At 41.1% G+C, this 23,619-nt stretch overlaps 1 pseudogene; it reads left to right on the top strand.

The window, feature by feature from the left end:
- Positions 1-19,548: 19,548 nt before the first annotated feature.
- The window catches only part of LOC123627277, a 38,760-nt pseudogene continuing 34,689 nt past the window's right edge, over positions 19,549-23,619 (top strand).

The following is a 23,619-nucleotide window of genomic DNA, read 5'->3' as shown; positions in this document are numbered from 1 at the left end:
CGTGTGTGTGTGTGTGTGTGTGTGTGTGTGTGTGTGTGTGTGTATGAGAGAGAGAGAGAGAGAGAGAGAGAGAGTGAAGGGGCCAGATGCTATTCCCATTAATACAGTTCTCTTCTGCAAGCTATACAGTGGGAGAACATATTTACAACATATAACCACAAAAGAACTTGCTAGAGAATATTTTAAAAATTTCTACAAATTAATTAAAAAGAATATTGAATACAAAAAAAAATAGAGTTTTCTTCTATATATTTGAAAAATGCATGAATGTCCTGGGTCCCTTTATACTGATTTGATTAATTTTAAGTAATTTCCCAGAAATTAAGGTATAGCTGGCCAGGTGTGATGGCTGATGCCTGTAATGCTAGCACTCCAGGAGGCTGAGGTGGGTGGATCGTTTGAGCTCAGGAGTTCGAGACCAGCCTGAGCAAGAGCGAGACCCCCCCACCCGTCTCTACTAAAAATAGAAAGAAATTAGCTGAACAACTAAAATATATAGAAAAAATTATAGAAAAAAAAAGTATAGCTACACTCCATGTTATAAATGTATTCAAAAAGAAAACAACATTGTTTTTCTGAATTATTCAATCATTGAGTTTTCCCAGTAGCCGGATGGCCTATAAGCATTCATATATTAATATTACTCTTGAAATGTCAAATATGTTTGCAAAATGTGCCATACCATGATAGATTAGCCACCCTAAATAAGTTACTTATGAATTTCAGTGGTAGAAAAGAAGGTTCAGTAAAACACAACTGTGAATTCTTTCCTAAATCCTGAGTACTAGATTTAAGACAAAACAGAATGCAATATGTCAGCTTTTAGAATCCACAATATATATGTCAGTGAATTTATTTTAAAAGTTTATATTTTCTTTGGTGGCCTATTATTTTCTGATGATATACCCACTTATGACTTAAAAGCCACATCTTGTAACCTCCTAGTAAACTAAATATCTCTCCAAAGGTAAACAACAAAAACTAATTTAAAATTGAAAGAACACACACATTCATATCCTCAGGAGATTTTTACAAATTCAAAAATATGAGTTATCCAAGTAAAGATATTTAAAGGGGTAATTATTTTCTGAATCTTTATTTCTGTCCTGCCCTGTTTTAATAAAGGAGTGAGTTCTCTCATTGAAGCTTGATGTTCTCATGAATTAGCCACTGGGCACCCCTTAAATTGGGAATTCTATAAACAGTGCCTGAAATTACATATTCAAACAGCACAACCACTAATTCTTGTAATTGTTTATGTTGACCTACCTTTTCCAGGAAAATCATTCTCCTACAGAAAGTACAACGTAATCTTCCTTGACTAAAGAGAAGACTCAATTAGATTTAATTTGTTCAATCAGGGATGATAAACAGATTATAATTTGTCTTACAAAAGGAAAAACATCATCAGGTTTACTTTTGGAAGTGTTATGAAACATTATATTGAATTACATCCCAGGGCAAATATGAACTTGCAAGTATACCATAATCGTTTTACTTAAAAATATAATTATTCATCTGGATAGTTTTGGTCACTTCTGAAAGCAAGGAGCAACATAGCCAGTCCGTTTAGAATAAACAAATATTTGCAACGCAGAGAAGTTGGACTCAACATTTTTTTTCAGTTTATCTAATTAGACAATCATCTATCAATAAACACACCCACAATAAAATTAGCATTCCATGAAGATGTAAGGCCAGAAAGCAAATAATGTACCTAAATCAATGAGTCATTTCGAGGAACAGTGACCTCTGCCATTTTAAAGCCAGACTTAAAAAAAAAAAAAAAAGAAGTTGTTCTTCATCAAACTGCCTTACAAGGGGAACAGACACCTTTAAAAAATATATCTTATAAACAAACTGTGTACCTGTTCATTGCTTTACAACAATTGATCACAGTCTTATTTAGTATTGTGTTCAATGAAAACAATTATAGCATTGTGTAGAAAAATTGGAGAAAAAAAAATTGCTACATGAGTAATTAGTCACCCATCCTCTAAAATTATTTATTCTATACCTCAAAGGAATAGAACAGAGAAAAAAAATCTTTGAAGGTGATCATTACAGAGTTTGCATCCTTTTGACATACACTCTGTGATCTAGAATCAAATAGGGTAAGTTTAAGTAACCACATAGCTTGTCTGCAACCTGTCTTCAGATGGTGGACTGAGGCTCCAGTTGCATTATCCATGACAACCCATTTTCCACGCAGAACATATCTTTTCCGTGTTATGCTTCTTCTTTGAGCAAGTGTGAGGCTTGTAACTGAGCTCTACAAGGTATATTTATCCAATGTATCTTATTTCTCTTTCACCTATGGGGAAGCTAGCTCAAGGAGATTAAGGAACATACCTACATGACTGGCCATGGTTAGGGATCCAACTGGATTAAAACATTGTGCTTTCTCCAACACAATAAGCTTGGAGGTAAAACAGCATGTTTTACACAACCCATGCTTGCAGCAAATTGCATTAAATGTGTTCATTTCATACCCATTTCTGGATATCACTAGCAAACATTGTATTGTATTGGAAACTATTATTGATATTTACTTGTAGCATCTCCTCTTGAAAAATGCATCGTTTCCACCTAAATAATGAAAAAGTGTTATTAAAAATTAATGTTATTATAGAGTAAAATTTTATTTCACACTCAAGCTGTGTCGGCCTTATGATAATTTTCTAGGTGCTTATGTTGCATAAGGCAGGGGTTTATTTGCTGAATTCTGAAGCTTGTTAGTATGAAACCTCATTTCTGTAGGAAATCAGGGGTACTACATTTATTCTATAATTTCTTTTTTTTTTTTTTTTTTTTTGAGACAGAGTCTCACTCTGTTGCCCAGGCTAGAGTGAGTGCCGTGGTGTCAGCCTCGCTCACAGCAACCTCAAACTCCTGGGCTTAAGCGATCCTACTGCCTCAGCCTCCCGAGTAGCTGGGACTACAGACATGTGCCACCATGCCCAGCTAATTTTTTTCTATATATATTTTTAGTTGGCCAGATAATTTCTTTCTACTTTTTTAGTAGAGATGGGGTCTCACTCTTGGTCAGGCTGGTCTCGAACTCCCGACCTCAAGCGATCCACCCGCCTCAGCCTCCCAGAGTGCTAGGATTACAGGCGTGAGCCATCGCGCCCGGCCTCACCCAGATTATTTTTTATGTTGTCCTGAAAAGAACTATGATTGGGTGGACTTTCCTACAAATATCAATTAGGTCATTTTGATTGATATTGTTAATCAGATCTCTCTTATACTTACTGATTTCTCTGTCTACTTTTTCTGTCAATTATTGAGGGACAGATATTTAAATTTCCTACATAAACTTATGAATTTCTCTGATTGTCCTAGCACATCTATAAACTTTTGATTTGTGCATTTTGAGGCTCTGATATTAGGTACATAAATGTTCAGGACTTTACATTCTTTCGATAAACTGATCCTTTTATTGTGTAAAACAAAAACCATTATCACAGCCATACCAAATTTTATTTGATTAACATTAGTATGGTATAACTTAAAAATTCCCCACAGCCCATAAATCCCGCATTCATTCTTTTAAATCTCTTTTCTCTGTATCTTTTTAAAATTTTTTGAATAGGGTTTTTACTGTGAAGTCTTTAAATTCACAAGTCACTTTTTTTCCTACAAACTAATCTACTGTTAATTCTGCTCCATGCAATTTCCATCTCACACTAGTTTTCATATCTAGATGTTAAATATATCTTTTGTGTCTCTATCTAACTTTATGAACACATGAAATACCATTATAGTAACTGCTTAATGTCAATGACCCATAATGTAACATCTGTGTCATTTCCGGGTCTAGATTGACTGATTCTCTTTACCGTATTGGCTATATTTTTCTACTGCTTCCCATGACTGGCAATGTTTGGGTGCGGGACTTTGTTAAATTTACCCTGTTTGTGCTTCAATATTTTTGTATCCTACAAGTATACTTGAGCTCACTTCTAAGACACATGTAAGTTTTCAAATGGACACAGGCACATGTACCAGGTGAGACTATATTCTAGCCTAAAAGCAATCTCAATTAATTGAAAGAAAATCCAGTGACTAGAATGCGTGTGTTCAACCACAGTGGCATTAAAATATAACCAATAATTGAAACATGTCTGGAAAATCCACAGATAATGGAAACTATTAAATAAATAACACTTGTAAAATATCTATGCGGATAGTCAAAGAAGGGAAGTCACACAGTCATTGAACAAAATGATTATGAAAGCACAACGTATCAAATTAGTAGGATGACGCTAGAGCAATACTTAGAAATTAGTATGTCTCTGAATTACTATTTTAAAGAAGAACGAAAATCTTAAATTAGTGAGTTCCAGCTTCCACTTTAAGAAATTGGAGAAGAATGACTCAAGCCCCACATAAGCAGGACATAGGAAATAATATTAGAGAACGAAAAGAGAATAGGGTAGCCCAGGCAATAAATAGAAAGATGTGAATAAAGAATATGCTAAAATGGTGATTACTTTCACTATTTTTATTATTATTTCAGAATATTATAGAAGTACAACTGTGTCGGTTACATAAATTGCTTTTGTACCGTTTGAGTCAAAGTTATAAGTGTGCCCATCCCCCAGATAGTGTGCATTGTACCCATTAGGTGTGAATTTACCCATGCCCTCCTCCCCCTCCTACCTGCCTGACACCCGATGAATATTCCTTCCATATGCGCACTTAAGTGTAAATCAATTAGTTCCAATTAGATGATGAGTACATGTGCTGTTTGTTTTTCCATTCTTGTGATACTTCACTTACAAGAATGGACTCCAGCTCCATCCAGGTAAATACAAGACATATTAGTTTGCCATTTTTTTCATGGCTGAGTAGAACTCCATGGTATACATATACCACATTTTATTTAAAAAAAAAAACCACTACAGAAACGCTGTTCCTTCTTCCAATAGTTACGTAACCAACAATCAAAATCCAAAGTTATTTGCTTTTGAGAAAGGGAATGCTAAAAAGGCACATAAGTGCCCCCAAAGGCTCTCGAAGACAGACAGTTCTCATCACTGGCCACATGGCTTCTCCCAAGTTTAGATTTAAATTCAGTTGTTTGACAAACTCTTATAGCTTGTTGGTGTGAATGTAAATTGTTACAAGTATTTGGAGGATAACTTAACAACACCTAACAAAACTTTAAAAGTGCATGCTCTTTGGTTCAGTAATTACACTTCTAGAAATTTTTTCATTTCATTTATTTATTTGTTTTTGAGACACAGTCTCACTCTGTTGCCCAGGCTGGAGTGCTGTGCCATCAGCCTAGATCACAGCAGCTTTGGACTCCTGGGCTCAAGTGATCCTCCTGCCTTATCCTCCTGCATGGCTGGGACTGTAGGCACATGTGCCACCATGCCCGACTAATGTTTTTTTTTTTTTTTTTTGTTAGAGACAGGGTCTCACTCTTGCTCAGACTGGTCCCAAACTTCTCAGCTCAAGCAATCCTCCCCCCTCAGCCTCCCAGAGTGCTAGGATTATAGGCATGAGGCACTGCACCCAACCAAAATTTTAACTATAGGTATACTTAAATGTGTAAAGATGCATGTAAGATATTTCAGTGCATACTAATTATCACAGCACACATATAAACAAGTTGGAAACATCCTAAAGGTCCCTCAGAAAGGAATAGATTAAGTAAATTAAAGTGTATCCATACAATGAAATATTATACAGCCACTAAAATAATACGTGTCATATATATCCATATGTATACACATATACACACCAACACATCCAGAAATAAGAGGAGTACAGTATAAAGCTTAAGAGTTTAAGCTTAAGAGACTTGCTGATTTTGTATTCCAGCTCTTGTACTTACTAGATATAGGCAAATTTTTAAATCTCTGTGCCTCAAATTTTTCATCTATAAAATGGGAACAATAATAGCACTACCTTTACAGTATTGTGAGGATTAAAATAACTTAAAGTGATTAGATAGAATAGTGCCTGACACATAGCCCCCCAAAACAAAACAAAACCCCACCATCTTTTCCTAGAGTACTCAGTGCTCACTATAAAGATTTATATAAATGCCAGTAATCCATTGGTTCTAGTCTGTTAGTAGTGAAGGAGTATTTTGGAGTGTGAACAAAAAGGAAGCTGTAGCTTAGTCATTTTTATCATAGCTAAGGACTACAGAGAACTGCATTCTTATCTTTACTTGCACATACACTCATGAGTTTATATGAATAAATATGTAAATATATCTGATAAATATGTATATACCTCTATATGCATGTATTTATGGCATATGTATGTGTGTGTGAGAGATATATACACACACAAATAAATATGAAATGCAACAAGCCAAAAATCTGATGGAATTGCAATGGCAGCATACCTTCGTCGATAAAATTTATATTTTGAAAAACGTTCCAAATAGTTAAAGTAAGAACAAGAACTGAATAGTACAAGGGCGATAATTTCAGTTATATATAATTATTTTCAAGCAAGTTGACAGAACATTTACCTCATTAAAGAGGAAGAGTTTTCTCATTCATAGAAGCATGCAACAGTGCACTAAGTGTTGCTGTTTACTTTCTCATTTTTTAAATTTTTTGTTTGTTCAGTTTTTTTTTAAGACAGGATCTTGCTCTGTCATGCAGGCTGTAGTGCAGTGGCATGATCATAGCTCACTGCAGCCTCCAACTCCTGGACTCAAGGGATCCACCCGCCTCAGCCTCCCATGTAGTTGAAACTATAGGAATGTGCCACCACATCCAGCAAATTTTCTTTTTTTAATTTTTTGTAGAGATAGAGGGGTCTCACTATGTTGCCCAGGCTGGTCTTCAACTCCTGACCTCAAGTGATCCTCCCACCTTGGCCTCCCAAAGCACTGGGATTACAGCTGTGAGGCACCAAGCTGGGCTCTTACCCTAAATTTATCATATATTGCCCTTTAGAGGATTCCTATTTATGCTGCATTTTTACGTTGCCCTCTTTTATTTCCAATTGTAGATAAATAATCCCATTTTCACCTAGTTAGCTCATTATTATTGGCCTACGCTGTTTGTTATCACACATAACTATGCACGCCAGAGGGGAGCTGTGGGGGCGTTTTAAAATTAAACTGACATTAAAATCATCAATTTGATATAATTTAACTTATGGTTGGTTTCCCAGGGGAAAAAAAGGGTTCATACATAAAAACAGAAAAGCCAAAGAATGTTCTTTAAAACACATTTAGCTTCAAAGCCTTGAATAGAGAAACATCATTAAAATCCAGATAACATTCTTAATTATGCTGAAAATTATTTTTACCTTGAATCACCAAGGGCAGAAATGCAGTCCTATTTCCCCAACTTTTCACTGTTTTGTTTTTTTTTTTTGAAGCTCTGTTATAATTCTGGGGAGTGCAGGACAGGAGCATCCCCTACAGGACGAGCTGGGGCCAAGCTTCATGCAATGTTCTGGCGCTATCTTTCTCATCTGTTCCTTTGTATTCACCCTGTGGTTAACAGTAATTGTGCAGAGACAGTTAGAGATGGCTACTGTGGAGGTTTGTGAATTACCGCCACATTCTCAGCCCCTGAAAAGGATTCTGCAATTTTGTCAAAGGATCTGAAAGCACACGCTAAAATGTATACTGGAATTTTCTTTTTCTATTTACTGTGTTTTCTTGATACAAGCTTCTTAAAACTGTGTCTCTTTTTAGCATTGTAAAATGTAAGCTTGCATGTAGTTAATTTAAGGGAGAGAAAGAGAGAAAATTCAGAAAGAAGCACATCACCCTCATTTTTCATGACCAGCTTTGACTGCAGTCTCACCCCTAAAGCGGGAAGAAGCTAATTAGTGTAAGAGCAAAAGAAGTTCTAGCACTCCGTGTGTGGGGTGTGTGTGTGCAAGTGTGTGTGTGCATGTCAGTGTGAGTATCTGTGAGTGGGCACGTTTGTGTGCATGTGCTCGTGTGTGAGGGCACGCGAATGAGTGTGTTCTTTCCCCTAGAAATATATGTTTTTACATGTCGCATCGCCCTAAAGAACAAATCGAAAGGTGTATCAATTCTCTTGGACCTCCGTGACAAAGGACCACGGAGTGGGGGGTTTCACAACACACGTGTATTTTCTCACAGTTCTGGAGCCTGAAAGTCCAAGATTAAGGTGTCAACAGGGTTGGTTTCTGCTGTGATTTCCCTCCTTGGCCATCTCCGCTCAAGGTGTTTTCACACCCTCTTCCCTCTATGCTTATTTTGGGGCCCAAATTTCCCCTGTTTATAAGAACACAAGTCACCTTAGAGTCCACCCTAATGACCTCATTTTAACTTGAATCCCATGTAAAGACCCTGTATTCAAATAAGGGTCACATTTCCAGGTACTGGATCTTAGGACTGTCACATATAAATTAGGAGGGAAAGGTACATAATTCAACCTGTAACAGCAATTTTTGAGAAAAGACTAGATGCGCATGCTTAGGATCTGTTGACTTAAGCAAACCAGGGTGATCTTTGAAGAAATATTCTTTAATTATCTAATAGAGATGCATTGCGCTTTTAAGAAAACATGAGCTAAACATAAAAAAAGTAAACAGAAAACTCTGGTTTCTTCCTTGGGAGGGCATATTTCACAATTTGAGTAACTGGAGTGGTCACACACACACACAGCTGGTTTTACTTGGCTTCTCCTGCTAAAGGAACAACTGATTAAAAGTTCACTGAGCTATGGATTTCTCTACCTCTCAGTTACACAGGAGGCTTCAAAACAGGACTGACATTTCATACTTTGCTATGCAACTCAATTCCTCACAGTTCTACAAATCAACCTACGCTAAAAAGTCACCAAACTCCCTCCTCTCAGATAAGTCTTTGAAATATTGGAAGCCAACTATTTCCCTGATGATTTTTTATTTTTTTCTGTTTCTCATTTCCCTGTGGGGGCAATCTGTGCAATGAGAATGAGAGAAAATTCTTGAGCAAGTCTCTATTTCAAATATTTATTTTGCATCGGCGACAAACTGATGTAGAAATGTAAACAATTCTTGGTGATGACAGGTCTGAATTTTTCTATTTTTTATGCCTGTTATTCTTTTGAAGTTTCTCCCTGAACTTAACAGTAATTGAAATCTGTGAGTTGTATGCAGATTGTGGCTCCATAAAATGCCTTCTTATAGACGAGGTCAACACCGGGCACAAAAGATTTCATATCATAAGACTCATTCACAGCAGAACATGCAGAGCAGCTCCCTGCTCCAAAGAACACCTTTGCACACACTGTGAGAGGCATAGTGCTACCAATCCACCCTCAGACAACATTAAAGCTTTTTTCAGATTTGCCATAATTTTTTAAATTGCCTCATGCTTTTTAGTTGTGGTAAAATATTACATACCTAACATAAAACTTAGCATTTTAACCATTTTTAAGCATGCACTTTGGTGGTGTTAAGTACATAACATTCACATCGTTGTGCCACTATCACCCACCATGCACCTGCAGAACGTTTTTCATCTTGCAAAACTGAAACTTTGTACTCATGAAAGATTATGTACCCACTCCCCCAGCCTGGAGTCAGTCCCCTGGTGACATCATGCCATTTCTGACTCTATGAATTGGGCTGTTCTAGGTACTTGGTATAAGTGAAATCATGTAATATCTGTGACTGGTTTATTTTGTATAGCATAACATCCTCAAGGTTCACCCATGTTGTAGCATGTTGTGGAATTCTATTCCTCTTTTTGGCTGAATAATATTCCATTGTATAGCTATATGACATTTTGTTTATCCACTTACATGTTGATGGACAATTGAGTTGCTTCCACATTTTGGCTATTTTGAATAAGACTGTAATAAACAAATACCCCTTTGGGCCTCTGGATTCAATTCTTTTGAATTGAATTTTCTGGGTTATATCATAATTCTATCTTTAACTTTTTGATAGACCACTTTACCATTTTCCACAGTAACAGCACACTTTATATTCACACCAGCCACGAGCCAGCATTCCAATCTCTCCACATCCTCACCATCACTTGTTATTAATATTTTCCGGTTTTTGGATAATCCTAAAGGGTACAAGTGGTATCTCATTGTGGTTTTGATTGACATTTCCCTAATGATTAGATGTAAGCTTTATTCTTACAAAATTATTTTCTATTGTCCCAGATACCTTAGGCAAAAATTTCCACATTGGTTTACAGTTCAAACTTCTGAATTTTAAAGCAGGAGTTGGCACACTGTGGGCCTGGAGCTGAATTTGGCCTTTTACTTGTTTTTATAAATGAAGTTTTATTAGACCATAGCCTTGTCCATTTGTTTGTGCAGTGCCTATGACTGCTTTTGCGCCACAGAGTCCTGGTCTGATAGCTGTGGCAGCCCACAAAGCTGAAAATATTTCCTATGTGGCCCTTTGCAGAAAAAGTATGCCTAACCCCCCTTTAGAGTGTTGGTGGTGGGAATCTATCTTCAGAATATGATTTAAAGAAATATGAGAAACCTGGACCTATTGCAAAGTTTTTGGCCACACATATGACAAGTGTGGGGATAAATTATCTTGAAAAAGGCAGTGTATCATGGAAAAATGGAGATAGATGACTTAAGAGATAGGAAAATCTCTAGGGAGATGTAGAAATGTTTCTCCAGTAAAAAATACCATAAGCTGTTAATGTGGCCGAGCAGCCCCAGGGGGTGCAGGTGGGCAGGGAACTGCCAGAGTGGGCACCCACAGGTCCACTGAAGGTCCCCGATGGGAAAGGTGTCCTGGGTGCACCAACAGAGGGGAGACAGTCACTTTTGAGAGGCTCAGCTCAATCGTCCATTTTGGCTGCAACGGGTGGGGGAGCAATGGGGAAGAAAAAGAGTCTAAAGGCTGAGAGCCAGCATTCCAGCCCTCCTCATCCATCTCCTGGAAGGAAGCCCACACAGCATGTCCAAAGTCTGGGGTCACCCAAATTCTCCAGGGTCCACCGCAATGTGGGCACAAGTTGGGAACTGTCTGTGCAGGAACAGGTGACAAGAAAACTGAAGGGCTGGAGCTCCCTGGGGTGGACAAGGGAACACCATGTGTGGAGAAGCAGGGTGGCACCTGCCATCGCAGCTCCAGACGGTGGCTCTGGGGGGCAATTTCGAAGGGGCCAGAAGCCCGATACTTTACTTTCTGGAAGCTGCCAGTCCAGTAGTGGCAACAGCCTTTGGGCTCGTGAGGGTAGAAAAGCTGTCCAGCGGCTTGGGGGCCCACTGGCTACCAGAGGTGGGAGGGAAGGAGAAATGAACCCCCCACCTGCCCTCTCCACCAGGTTCTGAGCTTCTCTGGGGTTGATCTGTGTGGATATCTCTTTTCTTCCTGTTCTGGTTCACAACTTCTTCCCATGGCATATCCGGCAGGCTCTGGCACCCTCACCTGCAGACCACACGTGAGCTAGGATTTTTTCCTTCCTCTCCTTTACCTCCTTTGTCTGAAACCTTTCCTTCCCTCTTGGATGATCTGCCAGCTGATGTCTCCAGTCAGCCATCTTCACTCTCCCCCTCAATTTTTTAATAATTCAGATACAACAATCAATTAATTGATATTGATGATAAATGGCTTAAACTTCAGCTTCTTTTTTCACATATGTAAAATTGCTCTCTGAGGCCACATGTAGTGGCTCATGCCTGTGACTCCAGCAACTTGGGAGGCTGAGGTAGGAGGGTTACTTGGGGCCATGAGTTTGATACCAGCCTGGGCAACATAGGAGACCCCAGACTCTACAAAAAATAATAAAATTAGCTGGATCTGGTGGTGTGTGCCTGTAGTGCCAGGTACTCAGGATGTGGAGGCAGGATGATTGCCGGAGGCCAGGAGTTGGAGGCCACCATGATCTATGATCTGGCCCCTGCACTCCAGCCTAGGTGGCACTGGGAGACCATGTTTCTGAAAAGGAGAAAGAATAAAATAAAAGAAGGTAAAATTACTCTCTGAAGCACTGATTCAAAAGGAAAGGAAAGATATATATAATAATTGTCCAGGTTTTAATGACTAAAAATGCATCATTTTAATTTGTTTCAGGCACAAGCAGCATCTCAAGAAAACATAGAGCAATTAAGAGACAGCCATATGGCTGCAGTAAAAACTCAGGTGGAACTGAGAACTAAAGATCTGGAATCTGAACTCTACAAAATGAAAATGTCTCAGGAAGACTTGATAATGTTGAATTGGAAAAATATAATCTATTCTATCAAGTAGAAGTAGAAGCTAGAAAATCCTTGTCATGTAAACATGTAAGTCAAAATATGGAATCATAGAAAATAAATTAAGCTCATTAATTAGGCTTGAAGGCATAATTTTTAGTGGGACAAGTTCATGAGGTTTGTGTGATGTGACAGCTAACTAGATACTATAATTTAGGAAAATGATGTAGGTAAATCAGTTTACCTTTAAAATATTCATCCAGAACTGTTTATATCTCTCGCCTTCTTTTCATTTTAAAACCCCTTATTATTCTTATGTAGTTAGCATAGTCTATTGGCCTTTCAGCTAAGTATTTTTGAAGCTTTATACTTGGGCAGTGATAACTGTTCTAAAATTGCTTTTCACCATTCTTTTGACTAGAAATATTAGTGAGTTTAACTTTTTTGGAGATGACCATGTAAACTGAAAGAGTTAAGTCCTCCTCCTCCTGCTGCTGCTCTTGGCAGCTTCAGGCACTCGGTACATTAACCTTCCTTGATGGTGATCTTTGGAATTATCAGCAGAGGGTGCCTTGAGACCAGCAATATTTTATAGTTTTTCCACTCTAGATAAAGTCATGTGTGTGAAATGGGGAATGGTTAACATAGGAAGAAGGGAAGTATAATTCATCAGGTGGTTAAAAATAATCCTTTGGTCAGTCTGAGGGTCCGGTGTATGGATGACAAAGGGCAGCCCCCCTCTGAGGCCTGGGTAATGGTGTGAGGAGCTCACTGCCTTTGGAGCTGCCTTAGTTCTTTTTGATCACCAGCTCCACTATCTCATTCTCCCCTTGGACTTGGTACTCCGAATTATTCCTCAGTGCCAAATGCTTGATTTTCCCCACATGATGAGTGAAATGCACAAGGGTGGTGAAAGCAAATGGTGAAAATGGCTTTGAGGGATGTTTTTCTTAAATCTCTAAATTGGTTTACTAAATAGAAGTATTTTTCTTTTTTTAATTTTTTTTATTTCAGCATATTATGGGAGTACAAAAGTTTAGGTTATGTATATTGTCCTTGTCCCCCCTCCCCACCCCAAGTCAGAGCTTCAGGCGTGTTCATCTCCTAGACGGTGCGCCTTGCTCTCATTATGTATGTATACACCCATCCCTGCCCCCCCATCTGCCCGACACTCGATTAATGTTATTCCTATATGTGCTCTTAGGTGATGATCAGTGAAACCAATTTGATGGTGAGTACATGTGGTGCTTGTTTTTCCATTCTTGGGATGCTTCACTTAGTAGAATGGGTTCCAGCTCTATCCAGGAAAATACAAGAGGTGTTATGTCACCATTGTTTCTTATAGCTGAGAAAATATAGCTTTCTTATAGCCATGCTATACATATACCACATTTTATTAACCCACTCATGTATTGATGGGCACTTGGGTTGTTTCCACATCTTTGCAATTGTTAATTGTGCTTCTATAAACATTCAGATGCAGATGTCTTTTTTATAGAACGTCTTCTGTTCTTTTGGGTAGATGCCCAATAATGGGATTGCTGGAGCAAATCGTAGATCTACTTGTATTTCTTTGAGGTATCTCCATATTGCTTTCCACAGAGGTTGTACTAGTTTGCAGTCCTACCAGCACTGTATGAGTGTTCCTATCTCTCCACATCCATGCCAAGATTTATTGTTTGGGGACTTTTTGATAAAGGCCATTCTCACTGGAGATAAGTGATATCTCATTGTGCTTTGGATTTACATTTCCCTGAGGATTAGAGATGTTGAGCATTTTTTCATATGTTTTTTGGCCATACTTCTGTCTTGTTTTGAAAAGTTTCCATTCATGTCCTTTGCCCACTTTTTGATAGGGTTGTTTGATTTTTTCTTGCTGATTTTCCTGAGTTCTAAATAGATTCTAGTTATCAGCCCTTTATCGGATGTGTAGCATGCAAAACTTTTTTCCCATTCTGTAGGTTGTCTGTTTGCTCTCATGATAGTTTCTTTGGCTGTGCAGAAGCTTTTTAATTTGATTAGGTCCCATTTATTTATTTTTGTTGTTGCTGTGATTGCCTTTGGGGTCTTCTTCATAAATCCTTTGTCTAGGCCAATGTCTATAAGAGTTTTTCCCACATTTTCTTGTAGAATTCTAATAGTTTCACACCTTAGGTTTAAGTCTATTATCCACTGTGATTTGATTTTTGTGAGAGGTGAAAGGTGTGGGTCCTGTTTCAGTCTTCTACATGTGGCTATCCCGTTTTCCCAGCACCATTTACTGAATAAGGATTCTTTCCCCCAGTGTATGTTTCTGTCTGCTTTGTCACAGATTAGATGGCTATATGAGGATGGTTTAATGTCTGGATTCTCAGTTCTGTTCCACTGGACTGTGTCCCTGTTCTTGTGCCAATACCAAGCTTATTTAGTAACCACAGCCTTGTAGTATAGTTTGAAGTCTGTTAAATTAATACCTCCCATTTTGTTCTTACTGCCTAAAATTGCTTTTGCTAAATGGGGTCTTTTCTGGTTCTATACGAAGCATAAAATTATTTTTTCTATATCTGTGAAAAATAATGTTGGTAATTTAATAGGGATTGCCTTGAATCTGTAGATCACTTTGGGTAGTATAGACATTTTAACAATGTTGATTCTGCCGACCCATGAGCATGGTATAGTTTTCCACCTGTTTACGTCCTCTGATATTTCCTTCCTCTGTTTCATAGTTCTCCCTGTAGAGGTCTTTTAACTCCTTAGTTAAATATTTTCCTAGGTACTTTATTTTCTTTGTTGCTATTGTGCAGGGTATCGAGTCTTTGATTTGGTTCTCAGTTTGACTGTTAATGGCCTATACAAATGCCTCTGATTTGTGCGTATTGATTTTTTATCCTGAGACTTTACTGAATTCATTTATCAATTCCAGGAGTCTCTTGGTTGAATCCTTGGGGTTTTCTAGATATAATATCATATCATCAGCAAAGAGTGAGAATTTTGATCTCTTCTGCCACCATTTGGATGCCCTTAATTTTGCTCTCTTGCCTGATTGCTCTCGCAAGGACTTCCAGCACTATGTTGAATAGAAGTGGAAAAAGTGGGCAACCTTGTCTGATTCCAGTTCTAAGTGGGAATGCTTTCAATTTTTCCCCATTCAGTATGATGTTGGCTGTGGGTTTGTCATATATGGGTTGTATCATTTTTAGGTAGGCCCCGTCTATGCCTATTTTGTTAAGCGTTCTTATCATAAAAGGGTGTTGAATTTTCTAAAATGCTTTTTCTACATCTATTGAGAGGATCATACAGTCTTTGTTTTTACTTCTATTTATGCGGTGAATTACATTTGTAGATTTGTGTATATTGAACCATCCCTGCATCTCTGGGATGAACCCCACTTGGTTGTGATGGATTATATTCTTGATAAGCACCTGGATTAGGATTTTGCTCAGAATTTTTGCATCTATTTTCATAAGGGATATGGGTCTGTAGCTTTCTTTTTTTGTTGCGTCCTTTCCTGGTTTTGGTATCAGGGTTATGTTGGCTTCATAAAATGTGTTGGGGAAGATTCCAACCTTCTAAATGTTGTGCAATGACTTTTGCAGGATAGGCACCAATTCTTCTTTGTAGGTGTGGTAAAATTCGGGTGTGAAACCATCTGGTCCAGGACTTTTCTTTTTAGGATGGGTTTTTATTGCTGTTTCAATTTCAGTTCTTGATATTGGTTCATTCAGGAATTCTATTTCTTCCTGCTTGAGCCCAGGGAGGCTGTGTGTTTCTAAAAATTTGTCCATTTCCTCCACGTTTTCCAGTTTGTGTGCATAAAGCTTTTTGTAGAATTCATAGGTGATATCTAGTATCTCCGTGGCATCAGTTGTAATTTCTCCTTTCATATTCCTGATGGAGCTTATTAGAGATTTTTCTTTTCTGCTCTTAGTCTAGCCAAAGGCATGTCAATTTTGTTTATCTTTTCAAAGAACCAACTTTTTGTTTCATTAATCTTCCATATAATTTTCCTGTTGTCAATTTCATTTAGTTCTGATTTGATCTTATTAATTTCACTTATTCTGCTAGGTTTGGGGTCGGTCTTTTCTTCTTTCTCCAGCTCTTCGAGTCAATTCATTAGGTTGTCTATTTGTGATTCTTCTGTCTTTTGGATATAGACATTTATGGAAATAAACTTTCCTCTCAGGACTGCTTTAACTGTGTCCCACAGATTTTGATAACTTGTGTCTCTCTTGTCATTTAGTTCAAAGAATCTTTTGATTTCCATCTTGATTTCCTCATTTATGAAATAATCATTCAGGAGAAGGTTATTTAGCTTCCATGAGTTTGAGTAGAAATGAGAGGTTTCTGTTAGGATTGATTTCTACTTTTATTCCACTGTGATAGCAGAAGATGCATGGTATAATTTCTATTTTTTTAAATTTTTTGAGACAGGCTTTGTGGCCTAGGCTATGGTCAATCTTAGAGAATGTCCCATGAGCTGATGAGAAGAATGTATATTCAGTGGTTTTGAGGTAGAATGTTCAGTAAATGTCCGTCAGGCCCGTTTGCTCTGGAGTTCTGATTAAGTCCATTGTTTCTTTGTTAATTTTCTGTTTGGAGGATCTGTCCTGTTCTGGCAGAGGGGTGTTGAAGTCTCCAGCTATTATGGTGTTGCTGTTTATCATTTTGTTTAGATCAATTAGATATGCTTTATGAATCTGAGTACCGTCATGGTAGGTGACTAAATATTTAGGATTGTTATGTCTTCTTGTTGAATTATTCTCTTTACTGTTATATAATGACCATCTATGTCTTTCATTACTTTTGTTGATTTTAAGACTATGTCATCTGATAGGAGAACTGCTACACCAGCAGTTTCTCTTGATTTCTATTTGGATGGAATGTTGTTTTCACCTTGAGTCTGAATGAGTCCTTATTGGTTAGATGTGTTTCCTGAAGACAGCAGATACTTGGCTTTTGTGTTTTTCTTAATCCATTTGTGCAGCCTATATCTCTTCTGTGGGTAGTTCAAGGCATTCGCATTTATTGAAAGAATTGATAAGTGCAATGGACTTCTGTTCATCCTGTTGAGTAGATCTTTGTTGGTTTGTTTTGTCTCTTGAGACATTGTGGTATCTGGGCTTTGACCTTTAGCTTTTAGGTTTTACACTGGTGGGTGTCTATCGCACTGATTCGTGTATCATGCAGTTCTCAGTATTTCCTGCAGGGCAAGTCCTGTCTTGACAAATTCCCTCAGTTTTTCCTTGTCTGAGAAAGTCTTTATTTCCCCCTCATATATGAAACTTAGTTTTGCAGGATACAAAATTCTAGGCTGGCCATCATGCTGTTTGAGAACACTGAGAATGGGGCCCCAGTTCCTTCTGGCTCATAAGGTGTCTGTTGAAAAGTGTGCAGTTAGTCTGATGGGTTTTCCTTTGTAAGTTACCTGGTGCTTTCACCTCACTGCTCACAGGAGGGCCTCGTTCCTCTTTATTTTGGCCAGTCTGATGACTATGAGTCATTGAGTTTGCCTCTTTGCCATGAATCTCTCAGGAGTCCTTTGAGCTTCTTGTACCTGGACATCTACATTTCTAGCAAGACCAGGGAAATTTTCCTTTACTATTCCCTCAAGTAGGTTTTCCAACCCTTTTGTGTTTTCTTCTTCACCCTCAAGGATACCTATGATTCTTCTGTGAGGCCTGTTTATGTAATCCCATATTTCCTGTAGGCTTGGCTTGTTCCTCTTATTTCTCTGCTCTATCTCTGTGACTGACTTGTTTAATTGAATGGTGTTGTCTTCAAGCTCTGAAATTCCTTCTTCTGCCTGATGCAACCTATCCTTAAGGCTTTCCACTGTGTTTTGTAATTCCTTGAATGAATTTTTCATTTCCAGAAGTTCTTTTTGGTTTTTCTTCAACATTTCAATTTCTTTACTGAATTTTTCATTCATTTGCTGCATTGTTTTTCCGCTTTCTTTGTGCTGCGTTTCCATTTTATCTTACATTTCATTGAGCTTTCTTACCATCCATGTTCCAAATTCTTCATCTGTCATTTCAATATTCTGATTTTGGTTGGTATCCATTGCAGGTGTTCTTTCACTTTGATTCTTTATTTTTCCAGGGTTCTTTCACTGATTCCTCATTATCTGGGGCAACTGTTGCTTCCTACATTTGGATTTTCTTTTGTTTAGATCCTGACATGTGCAGTTTAATCTCTGAGCCAGTACCTGCTGCTTGGGGGTCAGAACTGATCACACCCCGTATGATAAGTCAGTAAATCCAGTAAAAGGGCATGCAAATTGACCTCCCTCACAGTAGGTGGCACTTGCTGGAAGGAACAAGCTGCAATGTTGTTTGGGGGTCCTGTGACCAGCTCTAGCTCCTCAGGAGAAGCACTCTAATGCCTCAGGTGGTGGGGGGTCCCTGGGACTTCCAGGTGTGCCCTTTTCTCCACCACAGCAGGGGCAGGTGGAGGAGTGAGGCTGGGCATGGTTGGGTTGGGTGAGCATGACCTCAAGGTCCACAGATGCTTTTAGCAGGGACCAAAGGTCTGCTCGCCACCCCTGGGCAAAGCTGCCAGGGAGGGGATGAAGTGGACCCACTCAGCCAGAACGTCTGCATGTGGAGGCGGGGCTGTCTGAAACCCTCAATCCGGCAGTCTGGAGTAGGCCTCGCTCCTTTCCAGCCTCCCCTATTTTGTGGTTTCTCTCTGGCCTTTGCCAGCAGGCAGGACCTTAAGCCTACTGAGCCCCCCACAACTTTGATGTGTGCTGGGAGGCTCCCTGCCTGGAATCCCGGCTGGCCTCCCATGGGAGGAGGGGCGCCCCACAAGCACACAGCAGCTAGAACACATACTGCACTCTCCCGAACTGATGTTTCCCTGCAGGCACCCATGTCTTGTGAGACTAATTCACAAATATTCCTTCTGTCCCCCCGGGCAATGCAATTGAGACCTGAGTGTACAGGATCTGGCCTGTGGTCCCATCCCCGGGTCCCAGGAGGTCAATCCCTGACCACGCCCTGGAGAAGGATGCTGATCCTGAGTCACTCACAGTGTGCCCAAACTGTTTCAACATCCCTCTGTCTCAGGGTGTGCCCCTCTCTGTTGTTGTCACCAGGCAAGCAGCACCAGGGAGGGCCAGCAGACAGGGAGCTCAGTCTGAGCACCCTTCAGTCTGGTGCAGGACCCCAAAATGAAAAGTGTGAGCTCCATTTCCTGGGGAAGCCTCCATGTAGTGGCTCAGTAGTCTCTCAAAGCAGCCATGTGTCGGGGAGTGGAAGGGGAGAAAGGGAGTCTGGATGGAGGAAAGTCCAAACTCTGGCCATCTCTAACCCTCTCTCCAGGAGGCAGTCTGCCCAGAATGAGGGGGCTCTGGAGTCACGCAGATCACCTGGGACCCACTGGAGCCCTGTGGCTCTTGCAGCCTGGGCCAGAGTTGGGAAATATCTGTGTAGAAACGAGCAAGATGGAACCTGAGGGGTTGAAGCCCCCTGGGGAGGTCAAAGGTGTCCGGCGGGTAGAGAAGCAATATGGTGCCTGCCATCTGGCTCGGGTCTGTGGGGCAGAAGGTGCCCTGGGGAGGCTGGGAGCCTGGTGCTCTGTCCGCAAGGACCTCCCCGCTCACTGGCGGTAGCAGTCTCTGGGCTCCTGTGGTCAGAAGGCTCCTCCGGCAGCTTGGGAACCCACCGACAGTCTAAGATGTGAAGAAGGGGGACGTCAGCCACTCCACCTACTCTGCTTGCTGGTCTCCAAGCCTCTCAGGGCCTAATCCCCACTGACTGACTTTCTGCTTCCAGTTCTGCTCTGTAACCTCTTCCCGTGGAGTCCCCTGAAGGTTCGGGCACCTTCCTTCAGACCCTCGTCCAAATCTGTCTGTCTGTCTGTCTGTTTATTCTCTTTCATCTAAAACTTCTCCTTCGTCCAGAGACGTTCTGGCCGGTGGTATCTCTGATATGTCATCTAAAGCCAGCGGCTTCCGGAGGGTCGGGAGGGGCGAACTGCAGCAGCCACCGGCGTCCTTCTCCTGCCGGAGGGGTGGCTGGGCCCTTGAGGTGGGAAAAAGTGTTCTTCAGGCACGATAATCCCGGCTCAGTCCGTCAGTGAGGAAGGGTTTGTTCCAAGGTTCCCAGAGAGTCTTTAACCAGGACCAAGATAGAGAAGGAACTGCCTGTCCAGGCACTGCGGAGGGACTGAGATGGGAGAGCAGGAACATTTTCTGGCCGGAAGGACTGTGGCCCGGAGTCTGGAGCCAGAGAGGGCTCAGGGTGGGCGAGCAGTGGAGATAGAGCGTCCCCACAAGCGTTCGTTAATGAGGAATGTGAAAATGGACCTTGGCACACCCCTGCTCTGAATTAAGGTTCCTTAACTTTGAATGAGATTTAGCTTTGTCCGTACACTGGCTCCATCAGAGTGCTATGCTGCAGTCAACAGAAGAGAGAAATTCTCTACTCCTGGGACAAGTTCCCCCAGTACTGCGGGGAAGGGGGGTCTCGTAGAGGGAATCTGTGCCGTGGAGGGTGTGATCTTTACAGACACCTCCCTGAGCAGAGACAACGGGAAAAAACTTCAGTATGGAGACAGAGGTGCAAAGCACTTCACTTTGTTGTAGGCTCTGCCGGCTACGTGGTCCACATCAGAGGACGTGGGATCTAACCGGCCAGCAGTAGGTGGGTGCAGTGCCCAGGGCGTTTCACCCAGAGCATCCCAACAGCCCCGGGAGCCACCCAGCCGACGCGTTCCCACAGCGCGCCTGCAGACACAGGTGTACCCTGCATGCCAGGATGACTTCTGGACTTTTCTGAGAGTGCAGCCTCTTGGGTCAGCACAGGTGCTTACGCATCGTCAAACCTTCCTCCACACCCTGGCACAGCTGGTGTGACCTGCCTTCTGGACAAGCATGACTGAACCTGAACAACACCTGAATTACTAGAAGGGGCCTCTGCACTTACAGGTGGGGCCACACCAGGAACCGCTGGGTTGTTGCCTTGCTGCCCTCCCCCGCCCTCTCGCGCTCTGTCTTCGCTCTCCAGCCCCCGTGTCCTTGCAGCAAACTTGATTGGCATTGCGGGCATCACTTACAGCCCTGTGCTGTAAACTGCTCTCCTGGGCATTTGTTATGAAAACATGCACAAATCTTTCTGGAGATGTCCTTTTCTTTGGCCAGAAATGTAGGTTGTATAGCTCTGATTCTTCTTAATCTTACTCATTCCCTCTTTGGTTATCACAAGGCTTTGTTGGACAAGAAAAGCGAGCACCAGGTATGGATGAGGATGTAGCTGTCACCAGGATGCCAGGAGCTGTTTGAGCCTGCTGCCTTCAGTGTGGCGGGCCCCAGGCAGTGGCGAGCGCTCTTTGTGTACAGTGCCCTGGGTACTGATGGAGTGGCCTTCCTTATAATGCCATCCGCTTAGAAGATCCAATAATTCAGCTCCTCTGTTAATAAACCTATGAAGAAATTAAGACTGAAAAGTTAGCAAATACTGGAGTGTCTCAGCCTCTCCTGAGGTTTAACCTTCACATGGAAATTAGGTACAGGAGAGCTTGAAGAATGTCTGAGACCTGCTGTGAGGACAGCTACCACTAGCCTTCCCTTTGTAATCTTTGGTTTGTGTCACTTTTGAACTTGAGAGTTTCCCAGAGGATTTTGTCGGCAGAAGAATTTTAAGAATGTTAAATTTCCCGCCTTTTTTGGATAGGGATTTATGCCTGGTAAACTGACGCAGACACTGCTGGTGTATTGGAAGATGGGTCTGGGAGAGGTTTAGTGCTTGTATCCAAAAATGTCAACATCCTAGTCAAATCGTGAACCAAAACTGCAAACAGTGCAAAGGCTGGAGAAGGTCACTGCGATCCTGTGGCTCACCCTTGGGCAGGCTTCAGTGTCACCTGCAGGGCTCCTGGAATGCAGACTGCTGGGCCCTGGCCCAGAGCCTCCCAGGCTGCAGGTCTGGGGAGGGGCCTGAGGATTTTCATTGGTGACGCACTCCCAGGTAGATGCCCATGCTGCTGGTCACAGGCCTGTAGTTTGAAAACCAGCGTTCCAGCAGACTGGCAGTATTGTCCCTGTTTTACAAATGTGAAACTGCACCTGACGTAGCCTAAATTACTGTCAAGTCCCCATGATTACTAAGTGGCAGAACCAGGATCTAACGTCTAAAGTGTGGTACAGCTCAAAAACCACCCCAAAACTTCATTGCATCGTGTGTTCTCTCTGCGCTACACCATCTTCCCACCCAGATTGCTTCTTTACCCAAATTCCCACTTGCTGCTCAGAGCAAGCAGTGCTTGAATGGCTAAGAGCTTAACCCCATTCCCAAATCTAATGACTGAACATGCCTAAGAAAGGTCAGCAGAAAGTTCCTATATTTGGAACTGGAAAGGAAGACGTTCCGGGAGGTGGGGAGGGGGGTTTTAGGGATTGGTCTGTCTCTCTGGGGTTACTTCATTGGCATTCAGCCCCCGTACAAGCTGTACTGTTGGGTTTAGCTCTGATCTCTTCAGTGTTCTCACGAACAGCCCACCCTACTAAAATGGACCTTCTCAAAGTCTAGAAAGCAAATGATTACATTTACAGGAGGAAAACTTAGAAGTTGAAAATCAGTATCCACCCCAAGATTCAAAGTAGACTCCTATCAGTGCTAAGAAGTAATCAGATTTAGATTTTTAGATTTTTTTCCCTCCAGTTTAAAATAAATCTGTAATATTTGTGTTTGTTCATCACTATAAAAGCCCCTCTGGGTGTTATGAATAGGAGAAAACTTGTCTTGACTCCAGAAGTTCTGATAAAATTCCTTCCCTAGACCACAGTATGGCAGGATTCCTACTGTTGAAATGTCATGTCTTCAAAGGAAGACTCTAGAATTTTATGCAAATATAGAAGAATATTTTGATTTTTACATTAACTTTTCTCTACTGTGAGTATAGGTACTGTTTTGAATGAGTGCAGATAATTCCAATAAAAAACAAATTAACATGTATCTTCAGCATTCATTGTTAGGGTGTTTTTCATTAAAGTCCCTTCAGTGGGGCACTGTTTACTGTACAATCTCATATTGAGTTTGTTTACACTAAAGCTCAGTAAGGTAAATTCTAAGGTGTCTTGGAACCTGAAGACACGTTATAGTGATACTCTGAGTGAAACAGACATTTTCTACATATATCTCCTTCCTTCCTTCCTTCCTTCCTTCCTTCCTTCCTTCCTTCCTTCGTCCCCCCCACCCCGTTCAAGGGTTCAGCAGATATTTATTTGTTTCGTCTTCCACCCAGCCTTTTGGCCCATGCTTAGTGACTGCCTACTGTGTGTCCAGGGCCTAGTGCAGAGAAAAGAGGCTGGGTTCTTGCTGGAATGGAACTTCTTTCGATCGAGGGTGAGGGCTAAATACAGGATCTGTTCGTTTCCTGCGGTGTGCTCTGGAGGGAGCAGAGCTGCGTGGGGGGCCTGAGAGCATCTGCACGGGTGGGGCGTGGGGCCTCGGGGACGGCCGCAGGAGGCGTGTGTGACCCGAAACCTGGACGGCAGGAGCCCGGCCTGGGAAGG

The sequence above is a fragment of the Lemur catta genome, chromosome 24 (genome assembly GCF_020740605.2).
Source record: "Lemur catta isolate mLemCat1 chromosome 24, mLemCat1.pri, whole genome shotgun sequence".
Classification (NCBI taxonomy): domain Eukaryota; kingdom Metazoa; phylum Chordata; class Mammalia; order Primates; family Lemuridae; genus Lemur; species Lemur catta.
Note: the sequence above shows the minus strand (reverse complement) of the source record. Positions and strands in the feature narration are given on the sequence as shown.